This window comes from Vulpes vulpes, chromosome 5 (genome assembly GCF_048418805.1).
Source record: "Vulpes vulpes isolate BD-2025 chromosome 5, VulVul3, whole genome shotgun sequence".
In the NCBI taxonomy this organism is placed as follows: domain Eukaryota; kingdom Metazoa; phylum Chordata; class Mammalia; order Carnivora; family Canidae; genus Vulpes; species Vulpes vulpes.
Window position 1 is genome coordinate 125,677,207 of NC_132784.1, and position 13,875 is coordinate 125,691,081.

The 13,875-nt window shown below is 40.0% G+C and overlaps 1 pseudogene; it reads right to left on the reverse strand.

The window, feature by feature from the left end:
- Positions 1 to 1,462: 1,462 nt before the first annotated feature.
- On the reverse strand, positions 1,463 to 5,040 carry LOC112925354 (10 kDa heat shock protein, mitochondrial pseudogene; annotated as a pseudogene).
- Between the last annotated feature and the right edge of the window lie 8,835 nt (positions 5,041 to 13,875).

The window sequence follows — 13,875 nt, forward strand, 5'->3', positions numbered from 1 at the left end:
TGTATGAGTGACAGGGTGCCAGAGTCAAAAATCAGTGGCTCAGGGATCCCTGGGTGGCACAGGGGTTTAGCGCCTGTCTTTGGCCCAGGGCGCGATCCTGGAGACCCGGGATCGAATCCCACGTCGGGCTCCCGGTGCATGGAGCCTGCTTCTCCCTCTGCCTGTGTCTCTGCCTCTCTCTCTGTAACTATCATAAATAAAAAAAATAAAAAATAAATAAATAAATAAAAATAAAAAAAAATAAAAAACAAAACAAAAAAACAAAAAAAAAATAAATAAAATAATAATAAAAAAATCAGTGGCTCAGTGGTTGAGCGTCTGCCTTTGGTTCAGGGCATGATCCTGGGGTCCTGTGATCAAGTCCCCCATGGGGCTCCCTGCATGAAGCCTGCTTCTCCCTCTGCCTGTGTCTCTGCCTCTCTCTGTGTGTCTCTCATGAATAAATAAAATTCTTTTTAAAAATCCACATACTAAATACTAATTGAGCCTAATTTTACATTTACTCAAAGATAAGAATAAATACAAGGTATACTACTTATTCCAGCATCCCATGTAGCCTAGAGTCTACTTTAGATCACTAGGAGTTCTTAGTGCATAGGGTGTGGCCTAACAGAACAGCCCAGGAGAGGGCTTTAGGGTAGGTTGTGTCCCCTAAAAAGATATTTTGAAGTCTTAACACACCCACCCTTCACCCTATACCTATGAATGTGACCTTACTTGCAGTCTTTGGAGATGTCATCAAGTTAAACTGGAGTCATTCGGGATTAGGGTGAGTCCTAGTCCAATGACTGGTGTCCTTCCAAGAAAAGAGAAATCTTTGGATACAAAGATACAAAAGACACAGAGACAGAGGGGAGAAGACCCCAGGACCCTGGAGACAGAGATTGAAGGAGTGCATCTACAAGGAAGGAATGTCAAGGGTGTGGGCAGCCACCGGAAGCTAGGAAAAAATGAGGAACGATTCTTCCTTAGCACCTGCACATGGCCCTACCAATGCCTTGATCTCTGACTTCTAGCCTCCAGACCTGTGAAGGAATACATTTCTGTTTGTTTGTTTGTTTGTTTGTTTGTTTGTTTGTTTTAAAGTAATCTAATCGATGCCCAATGTGGGGCTTGAAGTCACAGCCCTGGGTCACGAATGGCAGGCTCCTCTGATGGAGTCAGCCGGGAGCTCCAATATTTCTGTTGCTTTAAGCCAGTTTGTCATAGCAGCAGTTGGGAACTAATAGAGGGTCCCATGTCTGGAGAGAGCTTTTGGGTCTTTGAGAAAAAATCTGAGGGCAGGGCTGGGAAAGACAAAGGTGCTATTTTTCAGTGTTGCCTTTTTTTTTTTTTTTTTTTTTTTCAGTTTGGATGCCATTAGTTTATTATAAAAGAGAGACATGAAAATTATTTACATGATGCAAGATTTCACAACTTCACTGGAATGGGCAGCTTGCTTCATGCCATTTTAATAGTGATTTCAGTCCACATACTTTCCGAGAATGTCACCATCTCTAAATAAGAAATAATCCTTGTCATCTAGAACTACTTTGGTGCCTCCATATTCTGGGAGAAGAACTTTATTTCCAACTTTCACACTAACTGGTTCAATCTCTCCACCCTTTCCTTTAGAACCCAATCCAACAGCTACTACTGTTGCTTATAACACTTTTCTTTGAGATTTTTCTGGAAGCATAATACCTCCTTTGGTTACTGTTTCAGCTGCACTCCTTTGACTAAAACTCAGGTCAAAGAGGGGAAGAAACTTTCTAACCGCCTGCCCTGCCAGGACTCCGGCCACCACAGCCCCACCTGCTCTGGAGCTGCCACAGCACAAGGAGGCCCATAGTCTGACCCACAGGCCCCGTGAATGGGAAAAGCCAGTGTTGCTTTTCAGCAAGCTCCTAGCACAGCTCCTAATTCTAAGTCACATTCTGAGCAATTATTGTTAATGATCTATTTTCTTTATCCTATTTTTTATCTATATACTCATTAGATTTTTAAAAAAGATTTTATTTATTTATTTGAGAGAAAGCAAGCATGGGGGGGGCAGAGGGAGAAGTAGACTCCCCACTGAGCAAGGAGCCTGATGTAGGACTCGATGTGGGACTCAATCTCAGGACCCTGGGATCACGATCTGAGCCAAAGAGACACTCAACTGACTTAACCACCCAGGTGCCCCTAGATATTTTCTTTCTTTATCCTACTTCTATTTGTCCATTCTTTTACAGTCAAAGCAAAAATCTATTCTATTTTCTTAACCTACTCTTTATTGTGTATTTTTTTTTTAAGTTTTTAATTATTTATTCATGAGAGGCAGAGACACAGGCAGAGGGAGAAGCAGGCTCCCTGCAGGGAACCCCAAGTGGCTCCATCCCGGGTCTCTAGGACACAAGCCCTGGGCTGAAGGCAGTTCTAAACCGCTGAGCCCCCCAGGCTGCCCTTTATTATGTATTTCAATATGTTCGTTTGACTCTGCAACTGTGAGGCCTCAGTAAATATTTGTTTTCTTTTTTTTTTTTTAAGATATTATTTATTCATAGAGAGAGACACAGGCAGAGGGAGAAGCAGGCTCCATACAGGAAGCCTGACATGGGACTCGATCCCGGGTCTCCAGGATCACACCCCAGGCTGCTGCATTAAAACGCTATGCCACCAGGGCTGCCCTTTATTATGTATTTCAATATGTTCATTTGACTCTGCAACTGTGAGGCCTCAGTAAATATTTGTTTTCTAACTAATGTAAAAGATCTTCTAAAGGATACACATCATAGAAAGACTTAAATTTCTGCACCTTAGGGAGAGTCCATAAAACAGAATAAGAAGTCCTCTTTTATGCTAAATATGTGTTGACTTAATTTTTTGTCTGTGTGTTGACTTAATTTAATGTTTCTTGTACAGGGCAGCCCAGGTGCCTCAGTGGTTTAGCGCCATCTTCGGCCTAAGGCGGAATCCTGGAGACCCTGGATCGAGTCCCACGTGGGGCTCCCTGCATGGAGCCTGCTTCTGCCTCTGCCTGTGTCTCTGCTTCTCTCTGTGTGTCTCTCATGAATAAATAAATAAAATCTTTTTAAAAAATTGTTTCTTAAAAAAATTTTTTTGTTTCTTGTGCATAAATTTGAGTAGAAGCACTCCACCACTGATAGAGCTTTTACCTATGTTCTTTTTTATGCTTAGGGTCACCAAAGTGTCCAGATGACTTCACTGTTTAGAATATATCATATCAGGCACCTGAGTAGCTCAATCTGTTAAGCATCTGCCTTCAGCTCAGGTCATGATCCCAGGTCTGGGATCCATCTCATGTTAGGCTCCTTGCTCAGCAGGGAGCCTGCTTCTCCCTCTGCCTGCTGCTCTTCCTGCTTGTGCTCTATCGTGTGTACTCTCTCTGTCTCAGTCAAATAAAAAAATTCGTTAAAAAAATTATTTGCTCAAAGCAGGTTGTCAACACTCTATGTTAACTATACTGGAATTAAGGGACGCCTGGGTGGCTCAGCAGTTTAGCGCCTGCCTTTGGCTCAGGGCATGATCCTGGAGACCGGGGATCTGGTCCCACATCAGGATCCCTGCCTGGAGCCTGCTTCTCCCTCTGCCTGTGTCTCTGCCTCTCTCTGTGTGTCTCTCATGAATAAATAAATAAAATCTTTTTAAAAAATACTGGAATTAAAATTAAAAAACAAATAGGTTCGTAAGAAAATGTGTCAAACCTCTGGTGATTTTTGTGTGTGTGCTGTTAAGGTTAAGCATTTTCTCAAAAAGAAAAAGTAAATTAATTCAGATGAGTTCCTGTAAGTGGTTGTAAGCTCACAACCCTGAGATCAAGAGTCATGTGCTCCACTGACTGAGCCAGCCACGTGCCCCCTGAGATCTCTTATTAATTAATTTCCTTGAGTTCTTCTTAAATTTATGTGGAATTTTGATGGTTATACTATCTCTACTAGTAATCTGCTCCATAAACGTGCCTGTGTTATAAAGTAGCACTTCTGCTTTTTTATCCTTAAACGAACCCTTTCAATTTACAAGAGTTTTCTCACTGTAATACTGTCATTGAAATAATTATGAGGGGTGCTGGCTAGAGGAGTTTAGAGCATCTGACTCTTGATCTCAGGGTTGAGAATTCAAGCCCCACATTGGGTGTGCAACCTATCTAAAAAAAAGAGAGAAAGAATTATGACATGATGTACTTAAGCAAAAAGAAAAGCAAACGCAAAGAAGAAATAATAGTAAGCTCAGATAAATGAAATATGAATTGTCTTCTATTGAAATAATTATGTATATAAAGAAAATAAAAATGATCTCTTGAATGTTTGACAGACCGTAGAATGGTCTGATTTGAAATAGACGTATTTATAATTCTTAGAGGCATATATATTTTAGAACATATAATACCTATGTACTTGTAGGCATATATAATAAATAAAGCACATATACATAAATAATTCTCTGAGGCATAAAATATTTCAACCAGGAATGAGTTTATCTTATTATTCACATTCATGAAAAAAACCTATAAATTGAGAATATATCAATGAATGACGTTCAAAGAAACTGAGGTACATTAAGATTTTGAAAAGTCTATGTGACCCAAGAGAAATTTGATCGGGCAATGTCAAACCAAGGATGGTTAGGAACGCTCCACGGGAATGGAAAAAGCTTTTATAGAACAAGCAAAAGCAAAGCAAGGAAATGATTTGATTGGCTATAACTTAGAGTAGCCTTATTTGGGAAAAACCACTTGGACCGTCATATTGTGATTACAGTTGTTCTTAAGTTTTGATTTCTTCACTTTGAGGCATTTATAGGACTTGACTCTGGTTTAGGTTTAGTTTCACTTACACAGGCTATCAAGACATTAGAGCCACCACAGTCTAATGGGCTCCATGTTCAATCACTTTAACAATGGTAATATTAGAAAAAAATCTGAAAATCATTGGTTCTTCTTTAACCAAAGAAGTATTTAGCTAATAGTTTGGGGTAAATGCTGTGAACATTTAAAAATTATAATGACTATAAAAAATTGTGGCTACAAAAATATTACATCAAAATGGTGGGTCACCCCATGGTGGTTTGGTTTATACTTTCCTTTTTTTTTTTAAAGATTTTATTCATTTATTTATGAGAGACACAGAGAGAGAGGGGCAGACACAGGCAGAGGGAGAAGCAGGCTCCATGCAGGGAGCCTGATCTGGGACTCAATCCAGGGACTCCAGGATCAGGCACTGAGCTGAAGGCAGATGTTTAACCGCTGAGCCACCCAGAGGTCCCAGTTTATACTTTCCTGATGATTAGTGATGTTGAGCATCTTTATGGCAGCATTAGTTACAATAGCCAAGATATGGAAGCAACCTAGATGTCCATTGATAGATGCGGTAAGATTCCTTACCACATAAGGAAAATGCGGTATTCATGTGATTTCATTCATATGTGGAATTTAAGAAACAAAACAAACAAGCAAAGAAAAAAGGGAGAGAAAGAGAGGGAGACAAACCAAGAATCAGACTCTTAACTATAGAGAACAAATTAATGGTTACCAGGGTGGGGGGTGATGGGTGAAATAGGTGATGGGAATTAAAGAATACACTTATTATGATGAAAAAAAAGAGGGAAATTTGTGGTGATGGAAATGTTCTAAATCTTGACTGTATCAATGTCAAGATCCTGATTATGATATTTACTGTAAGCACAATGGGTAAAGAGAATGTAATATCTCTGTATTATATCACAGTAACATGTAACTTTACAATTAGTTCAAAATAAAACAAGTTTAATTTATTTTTTAAAATATTTTATTGGGATCCCTGGGTGGCGCAGCTGTTTAGCGCCTGCCTTTGGCCCAGGGCGCGATCCTGGAGACCCGGAATCGAATCCCATGTCGGGCTCCCGGTGCAGGGAGCCTGCTTCTCCCTCTGCCTGTGTCTCTGCCTCTCTCTCTCTGTGTGTGACTATCATAAATAAATAAAAATTTTTAAAAAAAGGAGAAAAAAAATAAAATATTTTATTTATTTAGGGAACCCCGGGTGGCTCAGCGGTTTGGCGCCTGCCTTTGGCCTAGGGCATAATCCTGGAGACCTGGGATTGAGTCCTGCATTGGGCTCCCTGCATGGAGCCTGCTTCTCCCTCTGCCTGTGTCTCTGCCTCCCTCTCTCTCTCTCTCTGTGTCCCTCATGAATAAATAAGTAAAACCTTTAAAATATACATATATATATGTATATTTTTAATTTATTTATATGAGAGTGAGATCATGAGCAAGGGCAGGGGCAGAAGAAGAAGCATACTCCTCACTGAGCAGGAACCCCAACATCAAGCTTGACCCAGGACCCTGGGACCACATCCTGAGCCAAAGGTAGATGCCCAACTGACTTAGCCACCCAGGCACTCCCAAAAAGTTTAATTTAAAAATAGAGTATCAGGGATGCCTGGGTGGATGAGTCAGTTGAGCATCTGACTTGATTTTGGCCCAGGTCATGATCTCAGGGTCCTGGGATCAAGCCCCGGTCCAGCTGCCTGCTCAGTGGGATGCCTGCTTGAGGATTCTTCCTCTCTCTCCCTCTGCCCCTCCCTCTGCCCCTCCCCCGCACTCTCTCTCTCAAATAAATAAATCTTTTTTTTTTAAGATTTTATTTATTTATTCATGAGAGACACAGAGAGAGAGGCAGAGACACAGGCAGAGGGAGAAGCAGGCTCCATGTAGGGAGCCTGATGTGGGACTCGATCCCCAGTCTCCAGGATCAAGCCCCGGGCTGAAGACGGCACCGAACCGCTGAGCCACCCGGGCTGCTCCTCAAATAAATAAATCTTAAAAAAAAAAAAAACTTAAAAAAATTTTAATGCAGAATCAATTTAAAAAGATATATAATTATATTATTAGTCATAAAAAAGAATGAAATCTTGCCATTCTCAACAACATGGATGGACATAGAGGTTAGTTATTATGTTAAGTAAAATAAGTTAGAAAAAGATAAATATCATGTGATTTCAGTTATGTGTGTGATCTAAGAAAACAAAACAAAAATAAACAAAACTTAAACAGACTCATAATACAAAAAATAAACTGATGGTTAGGAGAGGAGAAGTAGGTGGAAGGTGGAAGGATGGGTGAAATCCGCAGGGATGAAGAAGTGCAAACTCCCAGAACAAGATAAGTTAGTCATGGGATGAGAAGTACAACATCGGGAATCCAGTCAATAATATTGTAACATTGTTTGGTGACCGATGGTGACTATGCTTATCACAGTGAGCATTTCACAATGTACATAAATATCAAATCACTGTGTTGTACACTTGAAACTCATAGAATATTGTATGTCAGCTATACGTCCATTAAAAAGAAAAGGGTAGGGATACCCGGGTGGCTCAGTGGTTGAGCATCTGCCTTCGGCCCAGGGCGTAATCCTAGGATCTGGGATCAAGTCCCACATCGGGCTCCCCGCAGGGAGCCTGCTTCTCCCTCTGCCTGTGTCTCTGCCTCTGTGTGTGTGTCTCTCAAGAATAAATAAATAAATCTTAAAAAAAAAAAAAGAAAAGAAAAAAGAAAAGGATAGAGAGAGAGAGAAAGGTGGATGACTCTTTGATTTTTGGCAAGCTGTGATGGAATAGGACCATTTCTACACTGAGTTCTGGACTAAGAAGCTGCCTGAAGACCAGCATTACTCAGATGAGGGAGTACATGAGGAATTTTAGATAACACGGCATGAGGGTGCTTTGACAATAATGGTGGTTAGGGAGGAAGGGATACAAATCGGTTTATTACACTTTTAGTTCTAATTGTTTAAAAATACTGTCCAAGTACAAATAAGGCAAAGAGAAGGTAGCATATCTTTTTTGTGTCACATTAAAGCATTAACATGCCCACCAAAGCATTGTTTAATTATCTAGGACCTCGAAGTCAGCAAACTTTTCCTTAAAAAGGAGTCAGATAGTCAATATTCAGGTTTTCTTTTTTTTACAATCCTTAAAAAATGTAAAAACCAGTCTTAACTCAGGGGCTACACCCAAACTGGCCAGTGCCTTAATTCGGCCTGCTGAGAGTTTGCTGATTCCAGAAATATGTTTCTTTCACTCTTCACCATTTTTGTTTCTCTCACTATTCACAACTGATTAAAAGTCTAAGATTTTATGAATTTACATATTAATTTGTTGATTTTTCTCTAGTAAAGAAAAATTAATCTGTCTGGTAGAAATACAACTCTAAAGGTTATGGGAAAAAAGAGTTTATGGTTTTATTGTCATATGATAATAACCAGTTTTGTATCTAACAGAGCAGTCCTTTTTTAAAAAATTAAACTTTAGGAGTGCCTGGGTGGCTCAGTCGGTTGAGCATCTGACCCTTGATTTTGGTTCAGGTCATGATTTTAGGATCAAGGGATTAAGCCCTGTGCGGGGCTCCCCACTCAGCAGAGGGGTCGGGCATAAGATTCTTTCTCTCCCTCTCCCTCTGCACTCTCTTTCTCTCAAATCTATCTATCTATCTATCTATCTATCCTTAAAAAAACCTTTAAACTTTGAGATTATTGTAGATTTACATTCAGTGTGTGTGTGTGTGTTTTTAACTTATTCATGAGAGACACAGAGAGAGGCAGAGACAATTAACATTCAGTCTTAAGAAATAATGTAAAAAAAAAAAGAAAGAATGTGGAGAGAGGCACCTTGGTGGCTCAGTGGTTGAGCGTCTGCCTTTGGCTCAGGTCATGATCCCGGAGTCCTGGGATCGACTCCCACATCGGGCTCCCCACAGGGATCTTGCTTCTCCCTCTGCCTGTGTCTCTTCCTTTCTCTGTGTCTCTCATGAATAAATAAATAAAATCTAAAAAGAAAAAAAAAAGAAAAAATAAATAATACAGAGAGATACTATGCACCCTCTACCCAGTTTCTCAAGGGTAATGTCTTGTAGGAATATACTACAGGATCACAGCCAGGGTAGTGACTGCCAGTCAAGACATAGCGTTTCCATCACCGTAAGGATCCCTCATGCAGCGTTTTATAGCTTCATTTCTCTCAAGATCTCTCCTCCTTAATCCCTGGCAACCATTATTCTGTTCTCCATTTCTGTAAATCTGCCATTTCAAGATTCTTGAAAAGAATCACAGGGTATATAGTCTTTTGGGATTGGCTTTTTTCACACAGCACAGTTCTCTGGCAATTCATCCAGGTAAGAGGTGAACAACCTTATTTATTTATTTATTTATTTTTGGATAAACAATTTTACTTAATTAAAATTTCCTTTTTGAAAGGCCTATCAATGCCTGGTTCCTCAAATATCCTTTGAACTAGCCTTATCGTTCTCTTATTGTTCCTTCACCAGTGAGTTGACAAAAACCTTTCCCCTGGGTTGTGCTCTCTTTGTAGGAATCCTATATATGCCATAAATAAAAATATACATTGTTGAAGTATAGTTAATGGGCAAGGTTACGTTAGTGTCAGGTGTACAGCATAGTGATTGGACAAGTAATACATTGTGCTATGCTGTAGCTGCCGTTTGTCAACGCGCAACACTTACACTACCACTCAGGATAGTCCCTCTGCTGTAACTTTCATCCCCATAATTTATTCATTCTATAACTGGAAGCCTGTATTTCCCACTCCCCTGTACCCATTTTGCCCAATCCCACACACACTCCCCTCTGGCAACCACCAGTTTGTTCTCTGTATTTATGGGTCTGTTTCTGTGTGAGTCACATTTTTAACTTTTTGAAAATAATACTTTGATATAATTACTTATCCTATGCTTGCTCCCTAGAGATAGTTCCCAGTTGGCTCAGTTGTGAGGTTTTTTTTTTTTTTTTTTTTAGAAAACTTGTATCTAGTCAGAAAAGATCAGATCACCTTTTCTTTCCTTCAGCCAGAATAAAAATGTAATTTGCTTTGTTTGAGTTTCAAAGTAGTGATAAGAAATATATTCTCTCTCCAGTGACAGGTTATTTCTGTGAGATTTCAGGGTAAGTTAAGAAGAAAGAAATTTTAAAATAGCATTTTTATCCTCTGCCACTGTCTCACTTTTCATTTTTTAAGCAATGATTCCAACAGTCTGTCAGTAGAGAGATTTATGATTAATTGGTCAAAAAAAAAACCCATATATCTTTCAGACTTCAGTTTTTTGCTTCTAGTGAGAAGTGATAGTTTATGATAGAGATCATCACTTAATAGAAAAGGAATGTTTTCTCAGATGAGATTAGAAGCCACTTAATCCACTCCACTGTTTTGGAGCATGGCTAAAATAATTGTTTCTTAAAAAACCAAACAACAGCAACAACAAAAATTTATTATGGGAAGTCTCAAAATACGCATAAGTAGAAAAAATGGTACAATAAGCCTCTATGTAATCATCATTTAAGTTATATATATATAATTTTATTTTGAGAGAGAGAGCTCAAGCAGGAGGGAGGAACGGAGAGAGAGGGAGAGAGAATCCTAAGGAAGCTGAATAAATTCAATATTAATATTTGGCCAACCTTGTTTCACACATACCTATTATTTCTTCCAACTCAGTAAATCCCCAGACAGCATATAATTTCATCCATAAATACTTCAGTATGTATCTATAAGAAATAAAACACTTTTAACATAACAACCCCCATTATCACACTGAAAAATAGGAACACTTAGTATTCAAATGTTCTCTAATGTCTCAAGTATCTATTTTTTAGGGGGGAGGGGCGAGGGAGAGGAGAGAGAGAATCCTAAACAGGCTTCACACCCAGTGTGGAGCTTGACACCAGGATCAATCTCACAACCCTAAAAACTGAAAGTTGGACACTTGACCATTTGAGCCGCCCAGGTGCCCCTCTCAAATATCTTTTTACAAATGATTCGAAACAGGATCTGAAGATTTGTTGCGTATATTTGATTGTTTTTTTTTTGTTTTGTTTTCTTTTTAAAAACTACCATTTATTTTCAAACAGCTTTATTAAGGTAACACTGACATACAAGTACATATTCAAGTGTACAGTTTGATAATTTGTGAAATATTATTGACCCGAGGAATTATCACCACAATCAGGATGATGAACAGAGCCATCATCCCAAGTTTCCTCACACCCCCTTGGTAATCTCTCCCTCTAAATGTGCCCGCACACTCCCATCCCTAAGCAACCACTGATCTAAGTTCCATAGTTTGTATTTTCTAAAATAGGTTGTGGGATCCAGCTCTGCGCCAGGCTCTCTACTCAGTGCAGTCTGCTTGAGATTTCCTCTCCCTCTCCCTCTGCTGCCTCTCCCCACTCTCTTAAATAAATAAACCTATCTCTAAAAGACTGGAATCATATAATATGTGTTCTTTTTATGTCTGGTTTCATTCCCTCAGCTTGATCATTTTGAGACTCAAATTGGTGTTGCAGGTATCAAAAGTTTATTCCTTTTTGTTACTGAGTAGAATTGTACTGCATGGACATAACACAATTATTTTTTTCTAAAGATTTTTTAAAAGGATTTTATTTATTTATGCATGAGAGATACAGAGAGAGAGGCAGAGACATAGGCAGAGGGAGAAGCAGGCTCCTCGCAGGGAGCCCGATGTGGGATTCGATCCTGGACCCTGGGATCCAAGGATCCCCGAGCCAAAGGCAGATGCTCAACTGCTGAGCCACCCAGGTGTCCCTCTAAAGATTTTTTATTTATTTGAGATAGAGGGAGAGGGAGAAGCAGACCCTCCACTGAGCAGAGAGCCTGACATGGGCCTCCCAGGACCCTGAGATCATGGCCTGAGCCAAAGGCAGACACCCAACCAACTGAGCCACCCAGATGCCCTGGATGAATCACAATTTGTACATCCATTCACTTGTAGATGGATACTTGGGTTGTTTCCATTTTTTAGCTATTACAAATAAAGCTGCTATGAACATTTGTGTAAAATATTTTGATGTACATGTGCTTTCATTTCTCTTTGGTAAATACATAGGAATAGGATCAGTGGATCGTAAGGTAGGTTATGTTTAAGGAGCTACATAATTGTTTTCCAAAGTCTCTCCAGGAGGAGTATGACAGCTTTGATAGTCTGCATTCTCAGCAACATGTGGTATGGTCAGTCTTTCAACATTAAATATTCCAATTTTATTATTATTTTTTAAATATTCCAATTTTAAACACTCTGACAGGTGTATTCCCTGTTTTCCAACTACATTTCTATTTAAGGCCAGATAGCCTTTGTAGTCTTTAACCAAACAACATGTTGCAACAGACTGAATGGAAAAGCAAATATGAGAATCTATCTTCTATCAGACCAGACATCAAAGAGACTCGCCAAATTGTAAAACAATGTCATCCTTCTCAATGACATTTTTTTTTTGTCTTGGAAAATAGAGTTGTTTCTACAAGAATATAATTTAAATGGGCTTACTATTTTTTTTAAGATTTTATTTATTGAGAGAGAGAGAAAGAGAGAGAGAGAGAGAGATAGCAACCAAGATATCACAAGTGGAGGGCAGGGGGAGAAGCAGGCTCCCCAGAGGGAGCCCGATGTGGGGCTAGATCCCAGGACTCTGGGATCATGACCTGAGCTGGAGGTAGATGCTTAACCTGAGTGGAGCCACCCAGGCGCCCCACTACTCTTTTTTAGGTTAAGATAAAATTTACATAAAACAAAATTCGCTATTTTAATAATTTCAAATGCACAATTCAGTGGATTTTATTATATTCACTTCATTGTGCAACTACGATAACTATTTAATCTCAGAACATTTCTATCAGCCCAAAGAGAAACCCCATAACTTCCAATTCTCCCTTCGCCATCCCCTGGCAACTGCTAATGTACCTTTTGTCCCTGCAGATTTGTCCATTGGGACATACATAAATGGAATCACACAACATGGGGCCTTTTGGGTCTGGGTTTTTTCTACGTACCATTATGTTTTTGAGGTTCATCCATGTTGCAGCATATACTTCATTCCTTTTAATGGGTGAACCACATTTTGTTTATCCGTTCATCAATTGATAATTTTCGGTTATTATTAGTAGTGCTTCCATTAACATTCACGTACAAGTTTTTTTTTTTTTAAGATTTTATTTATTCACGAGAGACACACACAGAGAGAGAGAGAGAGAGAGAGAGAGAGAGGCACAGACACAGGCAGAGGGAGAAGCAGGCTCCATGCAGGAAGCCCAACGCAGGACTCGATCCCAGGACCCGGGAATCATGCCCTGAGCCAAAGGCAAATGTTCAACCACTGAGCCACCCAGGCGTCCCTGGTTTTTTGGGGATTTTTTTAGATTTTATTTATTTATTTCAGAGAAAGAGAGAGAGTAGAAGCAGGGTGGGGGACAGGGACAAAGGGAAAAACAGACTCCCTGCTGAGCAGGGGATGTGGGGCCCAATCCCAGGACCCTGGGATCATGACCTGAGCAGATGCTTAACCAACTGAGCCACGCAGGTTATTGTAAGTAGTGTTTCCATTAACATTCACGTACAAGTTTCGTGCAGACCTATGCTTTCATTTCCCTTGGGTGTGTAGCTAGGAGTGGAACTGCTGGGTCCTATGGTAACTCTGTTTAACTGTGAGAAACTGCCAAATTATTTCCCACACAGCTGCATCATTTTACAACCCCCTCCCCCCAGCAATGTATGAGGGTTCCAATTTTTTCACCTCTGTGCCAACACTTGTAATTATTATTATTTTTAATTCATTTTTTTAAAAGATTAGCTTCTGGGCAGCCCAGGTGGCTCAGCGGTTTAGCTCCGCCTTCAGCCCAGGGCGTGATCCTGGAGACCTGGGATCGAGTCCCACATTGGGCTCCCTGCATGGAGCCTGCTTCTCCCTCTGCCTGTGCCTCTGCCTCTCTCTCTCTGTGTCTCTCATGAGTAAATAAATAAAATCTTGAAAAAAAATTGTATTCATTTAATTGAGAGAGAGACAGAGCAAGCAGGGGGAGGGAGAGGGTTAAGCAGACTCTGCAGTGGGTGCAGAG